We start from the raw sequence: 11,569 nt of genomic DNA on the forward strand, positions 1-11,569 counted from the left end.
GTTCTTGAACATGGAAGCAGCCATCCTGTAGTGCTGGAAGAAAACTATTTGATGGTCAAAAAGAACCATAGCATCACAGAATCATGAGGGTTGCAGGATACTACTGATGTCATCTAGTCCAACTGTCAACCCATCCCTACCATGCTCATGAATCATGTCTCTCAGTGCCACACCTGCACAGTTCTTGAACACTTCCACTCCACCACCTCCATGCCTGTTCCAATGCCTGACCACTCTTTCTGAGAAGAAGTCTTTCCTAATATCCAACTTGAAGCGGGCATGCTTTGCAATATAAAACATTGTATTTCTTACATGTCTACATCTTACATTGTTGTATGCCTGGGAGGAAGTAAGCACAGGGCCTACAAAATTAGCTAACGAGGATTTAAATGGCCCTCGTTTTGATGTTGCTCAGTCAATCCCATTCAGTTGTCTCTCATGGATGCAGCAAGAAGAAAGAAACAAAATGTCTCTGTGCATGGGCCACTATTTCTCTTAGCTCAGCAGAACTGATCATTGTTTTTCAGGCAAAAATAACAACCATGGACAAGGTTTGGGGTGATTTAGAAAGCAGTGAAACCACAGAAAATTTCTTTACGATGTCACCAAATCTTGAAATGAAAATCCTCCTGTGCAACTCATGATGATGCAGCAGTCACAGTCACTTCTTAGAGAAGTACACCACCACAGATAATCAGAGAAGTGACCTGTCCAAAGAGTCTTAAAAATGAAGTACTGGGCAGTGAATAGTGACGTGTTTTGACTCACGACCTGCTAGATCACAGACGTCCTCACTGAAAGGTGATGTAGAGAATGAGAAGGATTTATACAAGGAAATAATTCTGAGCCAAATCAGACAGTGACATAAAACTAAAAGAGCAGAAGGTTGGATGTTTTATAATATTCTTCAGAATCCAGGGGTGAAAATAAATCCATATATCTTCCTGCAGCTTATTATACACTCATTTAAAAGTAATGCAAAGGTCAGACCTCAGTTTTTACATTTCTGCCCCATCTTAGGGAAGACATGCTCAGAGCTCTGCAAAGAGCTAAGTTTTGAAAAATAGAAGGCAAAGTGATTTTAGTAAAACACTGGCAATATATTCCAACTGAGTTTCTGAAATTAATTTCCAACACATGAAACACAGTTGTCATATGTGGTTCCCTCAGGAAAAATATCTACCAGCCTTGCGTCTGACCTCATAGGCCAAGATGTTCAAGGCTGGCCTCCATTAGTGTTGCAGTTTTTCATGCACAATTAATTTAGGAAAGATACTTCCCCTGATTTGTGGACAAGATCAAGCATTCAAGTAAGCAGCAGTGTGAACACCAATGCATAGTTACCTACCCCATGAAAAAACACACAGAAAATCAGTTAAGGTGGATTTCCAGGTCTCTGAGGAAATACCATATTTCTTTTCATATACATTCAGAATACAGAATTAATACAAAAATGTAGGTAATTCTGCTTAATTCCCAGAATTTTTAGACAGGTTTTCAAGACTAATAATAATAATTAATAATATCCATATTGTTGCTGCTACTGCTAATGTTGTTAGTATTGTTATTGCTTCTTTAATTTCAAGATTCACGCCTTTCAGTGAAATTTAATGACGATTCTCCCTCCCTCTGCAGCTACAATATTTACCTAAGCACGATACACCTCTTGCTACAGTCTGTACTCAATTATCATAAGTTGATTTTATAACTGCATCTCAGCTGAAGATGTAATTACACTGTCTTCTCTAATAAGTCATAAAATCTTAGAGAAAATAGTGCTGCAAGACACCTTGAGGTGTCAGCTTGACTGTTTCCCCTTCACAAGGCAGGAGCAATTAGAGAAATCTTACTTGTATCTGGCATTTGTTTAACTTGACCTCTGGATGGGTGTCAAAATAAGACCTCCAGCAACAAGCGAATCCCCAGCACTTGTACAGCATAAAAAAGAAGTGATGGCATTTGGATGATGAAGTGTAATATTCGCAGGCACAGCTACCACGTTGACGTTGGCGCTGAACGGCCATCTCGTTTTGATAAGCTTAATAAGACTGGAGATTAATGTAGCAATTAATAAATGTAACAGTGGAAGATTCACAGTGAAGAGTGATTAAATTTCAAGCAAACAGCTATGATAATAATTTTCTTCACGAGTCCTTAGTTGGGGACATAGAGCATATGATCTGGCGGTTACAACAGATGATGTTACTGCAGGCAGCTTCCCTATGGCATCTAGTGATAGCATCTTTGCGCTCGTCTCTGGATAAGTATCTTTTGGAATAAAGCTTCGTAATGCAAAACTCCCAGTTTGCACCTAGGCAATGGCTCTCAATGGCTCTCTTCTCAGTCATGCTGCATGAAGCAGAAGGGCAGATCTGAAGTTGCAAGGGCAGCTACAAAGGTTTGTCCAGGGTTTGTCCAGCCATGTCTGAAGGTACTTCAAGCAAGAGCTTCTAGCAACAAAAAACCATGAAGGGTCTTGATCAGCTGTTCATCTCAAATGTTTCTGAATCAGCTGGACACTGCCATGCCACATCAGGGCAATATCTGTGATGGATGTGGGATTGGCAATCCTTGAGCACGTATTTGTTCCAGAAATGCTAATTCACTCTGTGGGCTAAAGAAAGAGCTGGGAAGGGACCTTAGTTCCTGCAAGAGCTTCCAGCACTTTGTAAGCCTGCTCTGGATGGAAATGCCAAAGTAATGGACATTTATTCTGAGGAGAAAGAGAAGTAGAGAAGAAGAAAGCACTCAGGTCCGAATTCAACAGCAGGAACCTTGATTCCACTCACCACAAAACATAATACATATATTTCTTCTAATTTTATTCCTATGAGGTAGTGAAGCTTTCTCACTGTGTATTAATGTGTAGGCATTATTTAAATTAATTTTCCCAAATGCCATTTTTTTCGCTCCATAAATGTACAAGTGGCTGTTGCTCTCACACTCCAAAGCAATACACCTGACAGCTTTATTTTACTGGGGTATTGTTGAGGTCCTGATGTTTTAGGTGCAGATTGCTCTCTTACACAACTGTACTTCCCCACACACAAGGGTGAAGGACCTGATTCTGGTCCTTCTGCTGACAACACATCAGAGAGTCCATGGGATCTTTTCATGTGTATCAGCAGGTTGAATAGAATGTACAACCTTTCTCAGGCAAGTGTGCACACAGAGAGAGTGCTAGGGAGATATTCTCTCCAAGGCAATTTGCATTATCTCCACCAACAGATGAGTACTTTTTCAGGAGGTGAAAGTGTTACTACCACCCTTGCAGACCCATCATTGAGACGCTGAGAGCCTGCAGAAGTCAGAAGCTGTGTTTCCACTGCTGCAGGGTGAAATCACACATATTGCTGGGGAAGAGTGTGTTGGATGAGATCACCTCAAAATGCAGTGCTCATCTCAGGTTGCATGTAAAAGTTATGTTTCAGTTAATAGCTGGAATGACCATTGAATATCTGAACTGTGTCACTGAAGGACGTGGTTAGCGGGCACAGCGGTGACGGGTTGATGGCTTGACTAGATGATCTTGGAGATCTTTTCCAATCTTAACGATTCTGTGATTCTGTGTTAATCTTTAAGGTGCTCAAGGCCATGGTTGGATGGGGGCCCTGGGCAGCCTGAGCTGGTGGGTGGCAAACCTGCCCATGAGCAGAAGTTGGAGCTCTAGCACCTTTAAGGACCTAAGTCATTCCATGATTCTATGAATTTAGGAGCTTGGAGCCAGTCAAGCTGTCAGGTGTCCCCTGGGATAAGCAATTGGAGGGGAAGAAGAGGCATGGAAAGTGGAGAAGAATCTGGAAATTTAACCACAATCTGCTGAATGCTGCATCCAATGTTAGGGGATACAATTTTCTGTTGTGATTCCTCTGAAACCCAATACAGCATGTTTCAAAGCTTTATTTCTCTTCTGGGAATGGAGCTGCTATTGCACAGGCATCTCAGAATTGTTCTGGGGGAGCTTTTTTTTTTTCCTTTTTTTCTTCTTCTTTTCTTCAAGTCCTTTAATAAGAAACAGCTTTCTGTTTCAATTTACAATTGTTAAGCTTCTGTGTCTATGTGTGTGTGCATGTCTCTGTGTGAGATTCTCCAGCCCATTGTGAAACACAAAGCAGAATATCAAGTCTTTGCATTTTCTTAGATCGTTTTTATCTGATATTGAATTAAGTAAAGGGCTTAATGTTCAAAGCGGTGTTTGGGGAGTTACTCACACAAGTTCTGTCATTGGTGTTAATGGGATTTGTGCAGATTGCTTAGAAGATGAGTCCCTTAACATACAATAGGAAAAGACATTCTAAATTGTAACTTATTTCAGACAAACATATCTTTAATTTTTACTGATAAAGCATTATAGATGCGAAGACAAAGAAGCTTCTTCTGCTTTTTTTTTTTTTTTTTAATATGTTAGCATTATTGACAGGCATGCAAAGGCTACTTTGGGTCAGATAATCCAACAGATACTTGCTGAATTTTTAGAAGCTGAGAGAGAGGGAGCTTAAAGTTTGTAATAATCATGAAATTTAATGGCATTTCAGAAGATACAGAGCTGGAAAGAAAAGGTTATAAACCACTTCCTAGACGCTATTTTACACTGCAAACCCAAAACTAATGAAAATCTTGGGTTGTGAATAGGTCACCTCAGCCTGCAGCTTTATAGTAATCTCACAGTGATGACCACCCTGTATTTAAGATGTGATTAGGATCAGAAAAGAGCAGTCAAACATAAGCCTGGTTATTGGTATTTAATTTTAAGGTGATTGGGCAAAGAGTATCTCACCCAGCTATAGACAAGGATGGAGATAATCACCCCAGGTGTCCAGGACATGAATAGGATGACTGATCCAGTGGAAAACCATGTTCTCTTGGAGCTAGAGGTGTCATTTTAGCATCTCTCATAGAGCAGTAGACACCTATGTTGAGGCAAGAGACTCAAGTCCATATGGATATCTTTAGACAATTCCACTAACTGTCCTAGATGCAATCATAGACATAGACATGCCTGTAAACAGATGGTGGCTTCCATTAACCTTAATGGGACATTCAAGTTCCACATCCCTTTTGTTCTGTCTCCGTAAGAATGCATGGGGTGATTATCACACAGCTCCAAACTGCTCCCCTAAGATTGATGAGCAGCTTAATGTTAGTTTTCTCACTGCTGAGCTTTCAGTGAATAGCTGTGGGCTGTTTCCTTCTTAGATCTTTGTAATTCCTATCTTTCATCCTCTGATCTGGATGAGAAAATTGACGTAAGCTGTATAAAATACAGTCTTCAGAGTATTAATTGCCTGTTTCTAGAAGATTAATTAGAGAATACCTCTTGCACTCATAGATCAGTATTAGCAAGACATAATATTATTCAACAGTACCTCTTCCTGAGTCACTCAGTCTGTGCTGGATATAGACAGCTGGTAGCTTCTGAGCACAGAAATGTAAAGAAGTTCAACTAGATCAGAGTTAGCATGAACTTTGGTCCATTGCTCACTTCTCATAGCTTCCTGCATATAGGTTCATGATCCATAGCAAACATGGGGTAATTAAATTTACTTGACTAACAAATAAAGTTCACATTGTTACCTCAGTGTTAGCACACTACTCAAACAAGTGGTCCCATCCTCGCCTGTGTCATAGAATCATAGAATCTTTAAGGTTGGGAAAGACCACTAAGCACATGCAGTCCAAACATCAACCCATCCCTATCGTGCCCACTAACTCATGTCCCTTAGTGCCACATCTGCATAGTTGTTGAACAGCCTCAGGGATGGTGACTCCACCACCTCCCTGGGCAGCCTGTGCCAATGCCTCACCACACTTTCAGAGAAGAAATTTTTCCTAATATTCAATCCGTGTCATGTCTGCTTTCTCACCTGTGCTGCCATCATATTTTGGCAGTTGGAGAAGTCATCTGGCTGGAGACCACCCCACATAAAAAAATCCACCTTATCTCTCAGCTGGCTCACTTTCCAGGCTAACTATCTGCCTGGATGAATGAACATCAGTGAAGTGACCTTTGCCTCATTCTTTCCAAAAATCATAGGAAGTTCCTCGGCTCAGCCCTGTAACCAACTAATCACAAAATAAGCACGTAGTTATATCCGAGCAGCCAAAAAAATCAGAGCTCTGATATTTTGGAGGGAGTTTTCTGCAAGGCAGTAGAAAGTGTCTTTAGGTGACTCTGACACTACCAATTATGTCAAGAAGCTGCTTTATTAGTGACTTCTGCTTCTGATGATATCTATGCATATTCTGATGTGTGTAGATACATTACAGATGTTTCGGAAATTGCCACCTGAGATATAACCATTCTTACCCTGTTACACTTGTGACCTTGAGATATTGTTTTCTTTGGTAATTAATACTTTAATTCCTCACTTCCACCTACCTTTTCAGGGTGCCAATTTCCTCCCAAAAGGGTTCATCAGCATTTCCTAATTTCAGCTTTTCAGGAGTACTTACTTAGGGAAATTATTTCCCTATTAAGAAGGCAAGCACCTCCAGAGAGCAGTTTATCCCACCTATTTAAGACACTTACACAGGACAGGATCAATTGTCTTCTTTAACAGGGAGAGACAAATGTCTCCAGAGGACAACTAACATAATCAATGTATCTAAATTTCAGAAAGCTGAAGTCAGAAGTCTCACCACAAGGGTGCTCTGGGGATAAAAATTGATTTAGTTCCCTGAGTATTTATATCCACTGCATTCCCATTCCAAGTACTTCTCACATAACTATCAAACCTCAGGCCCTTCAAAATCAAGAATCACCACGGCAGACCAGTTTTGATGTACCCTTCTGCTTAATTCAGACTTGTTTTTACCTCAGGCTCTTCTAAAATTTGCTCATCGTTCATAGACAGCCTCACTGCTTTCAGTCCAGGTGACCATTGCATCAAAGATTCCTGGAACAACTCTGAAAAGCAGCAGTTTGCCTCCCAGACTGCAAGTAGGATGTTTAGGTTAATGCCACTGTTAGGAGCACTTTTTTCCTCCGGAGTCCCACTACCCAGTCCTGAAGGATTTCAGTTAAAGGTTTCCTTTGTTCTCCCATTAGGATTCTGCTGCCCTTTTTTACCCACTCAGTTCCTCAGTCCCTTTGTGCTAAGCTCTGTAATTTGTTTTCTTAGCTTATGTCTATATGATCAAGATTCACGTATCCCAGATCTACTGCAGGAACTGCTCAGATAAATGCTGCTTGAGGGAAGTGCTCAGCCAAGCACAGAAGCACTCCTGCAAAGTTGGGTTCATCCCATAGAACACTGCATTACTTCATAAACAACACAAAGAACAGAGTCACATCCCAGGCACATTAACAGTGAGCTCCACCTGTAAGAGGCTGGACAGATTTAAGCTTGACAAGCAACCCTAGCTCCATGTTGCTCACTAAATGTATCTCCTTCCCTTACTCCTTTGTCTACTCTCGTTATCTGCTTTCCCTGTGGCATGACTTAATAGATTACTGTGTCCCAATTTCCTTGTTCTTCCCTATCTCATGCATCAAGACCAATTATATGCATATTTATATTATGCAGAAAAATACCTTGTGAGTTTTCAGAGGGAAGTGCCCAGCTGTGTCTTCAGGCATCTCCAAATACCTGTCGCTAAGGCAGTAAGAATTTACAGCAAGTAAAGGCAGGTACTTAGCTAAATGAAATAAAACCCCGAAAATGTAATTCCCAAGATAGAAAGGGAAGGGCAGGGACAGGGTAAGAGATTTTAATTGTCTCCCTTTTCCAGCAGGAAGCAAGCAGAAGGAATAATTGTTAATTGTTGCTAATTGTTAATTGCTGGCTACGCTCTCTGCACTGCTTTCATTAGGAGCCTAATGGAAACTTAGGAGAACTTGAATGGGTGTATTGCTGTCTGGCTCTGTAAATTCTCTTCTTCTCTTTCTCTGTATCAGAAAAGGAGGAAGTTCTCCATTGATTTTTGTTCAAAAAAAATGCTTGGAGTCTCTAGCCAGAGGAATTGTGGTGATCATTTTAATGGTTTTCAAATCAGAGTGAGTGTTTTGCTATTGTTTTCTCTCTTATTTGTACTGTTTCACTTGTGAGATAGACAACTGTCCTCCAGAAGAGCATAATTCATGGTTTTCTTCAAAGAAGAGTCTTTTGCTGCCAGCACTAGGCAGCACACAAGAAGCGTGGCTCAAGAACCCTGCTTCCAGGCTATGAGAAAAGTATATTTGTCAGGTTATAGAATCATAGAATTGCTCAGCTTTTTATCTCATCCAGGCCTTGTTATTTCATTCCCCTGCTAATAAAATCTGGAGGCACTGAACTGCATACAGGATGGGAGGACAGTAGGCCTGAGTTGTACTTCAGGAGCTGCCACTGTGTGTTTTTCAGACATTTTCCATCCCCCTGTCTGTGAAATGTACAAAGTACTGCTTACTGCACTCCAAAAATCCCATGAGTTACACAGTAGTAGATAACTAAATATTCTGACACATGAAAACACAGGATATGGATTTACCATAGACTTCACATTTGTATTTCACACGCTGTATTAATGTGGCCCTTCATGGTGACATGATATTTACCAAAAACTTCCAGGGATCAGACGTGAAATTGTATTTATTTTTCCAAGGCTGAAATCCATTAAGCTCAGTGTTTATCTGCAATAAAAAGGAACGGTGCTCAATGAATGGCAATGATAGGTTGTGGTCATAAAAATAGCCTTTCCTATGTTGAGCTAAAAAAAAAAAAAGAAGAAGATACCCTCTGAGATTTTTCTGGCATTGATTGAGTCAAATTGTCTTTTAAATAGTGTGAAAATTGACAGATCATAAATAATAGACTGAACAGTCATTGAAAACTGTATAATAATCTGGCACTGCGGAAATCACAGAAGTAGTATTTCCCCCTGAGTCAATGAAATATGCAAAGGAACAACAGTATAATACTGTCGGCTTTGTGTAATCCCCAGGAAGCTTGGGTTAGTAAGAGACTCCATCCCTGTTGTTTATTGCTTCGTTAATAAAAGATCCACCAAATTACTTTAATGGTGAAGGATGAAAAAACCCTCTCTGAAGTTCAATTGTTACACAAAGCTGCTCTATCAAATGCCCAAAATTGAATGATGCACTTGTAGTTTCTGATCAAGCTGAATCCTTATTGAAACACAAGAAGTCAGTTGCTCTGAATTTGTACAGCTGCCATCAGCATTCGTTTGCCATAATGGATTTTCTTGGTGATCCATCAAACCCAGTTTTTTCCCCAACAGAAGCTAGCAAGCCATCTGAAGCAGAGGAAATCTGCTCCCAGAGCCATGTTCACCAGCTTGTGACTTGTCTCCTTTTTAAATCAAAACACATTGTCTTGCAAATGTGGAAGAAATCTGAATGGATATCAAATCCAGTGTTCTTACACCTTTGGTAATGGGAATAAAATATAATTCCTTTCTTAAAGAGCACAAAATATTTTGTTAATTGATGTCTGTCGTAAAATGACAATGGTGTCATCTCTGTGCAGTGAGCAAGATTTGCTAGACAAACAGCAACAGCAAACTTGCCGAGCAGGCAGCTGTCTCTAAAACGTGACCGAATGAAGTGTGCCTTTTGTTTAACAGCTGCTTTTTCCAAGAGGTTGTGTTTGGTTTCAGTGCCCAAGCTGCACTCAGAATAATGGATTGTGGCAGTTTCCAAATACAGCAGAAAACACCCTGAATTTGTTGGGGCTTCTGATTGAGAAGAGCACTTCAGCATTTACTTAATTTAAGGGTCTAAAGGACTGAACAACACACTTCTGTTCCTCTAATTAGAGATTATTCAAACCGTGCTTCAAAACAGCCTGGCACTGACCCAGCTGATCCTCCCTTAATTCAGTGCCAAAGGCAGGCTCCTATGGGTGAAGAAAAGAAGGCTCAGAGGAGACCTGAGAGTGGCCTTTCAATATCCAAAGGGGGAAACAAATGAAAGAAGGGGACAGCATCTTCAGGAAGATTTGTTGTGACAAGACAACAGGAAATGGTTTAAACCTGAAAGAGGGGAGATTTAGATTAGATGTAAGGAAGAAGTTTTTTACAGTAGGGGTGGTGGGGGCACTAGAACAGGTTGACCAGAGATATGGTGGATGCCCCAGCCTCGGAGACATTCAAGGTCAGGCTGGACAGGGCTCTGAGCAACCTGAAGAGCTGTAGTTCTGTAGTTGTCCCAGTTCAGTGTAGAGGAGTTGGACTCTTCCTACTGAAATGATTCTATGATTCTACGAAAAACTACCCATAACTCAGAGACATAACTCAGGGGTTTGTCTTTGCTTAGAGCTAATAAGCTCTATATTTTGGGCTAAATTAGACAGAGGGCATTGGCAGGACTGAATGGGGAAGTAATACTGCATGCAGAAAAAGTTGAAATCACACCTGGAAGAGGAATTGAATAAAATGGTAGCACGGAATGAAGTTGCACTGTGAAATAACACTTGTGAAATAACACTTGTTGTTGCAGAAGGAGATGATGTTGGCAGCTCAGGAGTGACCCACCTGAAAATTAAATGTGGGTAGGGCTTTTACAGTGAGCTGAGACCAGGGGTTGGGCTGTGCTCCATCTATTGCAGAGGGAAGGCAAGCTCCAGACAGCACCATAGGCAGACGGGCTTTGCAGCAATGGAGAGTAGCTGAGCTCCAATGAGGTTTTCAGCAAGAGGATCTGATTCGTTCAGTTCTAATACAGGCTTGCTAGTCTCAAGGGAACTTTTAAGGAGACTTAGGTATTCTCAAGACGTTTTCAACAAATAAGGGGTTCAAAAATACCTGTTAGATTTTGTCCTTCAAAGTTTCATTGAAAAATTTATTTTTTCCTCAGTAGCTCTGCCTACAGCTCTCTCAAATACAGATGTTTCTGATGGAAAATCCCCTTCGAATGTGCTCCTTTCTAACAGTGAGCTCTTGCATTGCTTGGGCTTAGAAGCTTTCAATACTGGCTCTGAAACAAGTTTATCACCTTTCTTTCTCTTCTCTACAAGCTATACTTCCTTGTTAAATGTGACACAGTTACCACCAGATCAACAGGCTAGAACAAATACAACCGCCAGTGATGAGAGAGCAGTCCTTTCAGAGTGATCAATCCTTTATGGTGGCACGTGCCTAATGGATGTGTCTCTTTCGTTAGCTCTGGGCTCTTAATAACCATCCTCTTTGCCAAATGAGGGATGTGTTACCTTGGCCTCCTCTCCCTTTTTCTCCTCCCTTCTCTGCCTTGTCAACTGCATGCTAATTTATGTAATCAATTCATAGTGCTGCTTAATGAATAGCTTTGAAGTTGTTAGATTTGTCTGCTGGTAAAGGGGCTGATTGGTCAGCTTCTGAATTGCTTCTATTTTCTGAAGCTTGACAGTGTCAGCCAACATAATTGCTTTAGAAACACCCCTGGGAGACACTTGGGAAGTAGCTGCATACTCCCCCTTTATACTTGAGCGGAAGACAAAGTAGAACAATAATAATACTTGGCATTTTTGCCATATTTTACATCATTAAAACACTCCTCAAGCATTAACTAATTTTTGCAGTGTGCCAGAAAGGTGAATTGTTATTTCCGTTATACTGATGAGAGTTAGCAATGCATACAACAGGTCCCATG

The sequence above is a fragment of the Tympanuchus pallidicinctus genome, unplaced genomic scaffold (assembly GCF_026119805.1).
Source record: "Tympanuchus pallidicinctus isolate F22 unplaced genomic scaffold, pur_lepc_1.0 scaffold19, whole genome shotgun sequence".
NCBI classification, from domain to species: domain Eukaryota; kingdom Metazoa; phylum Chordata; class Aves; order Galliformes; family Phasianidae; genus Tympanuchus; species Tympanuchus pallidicinctus.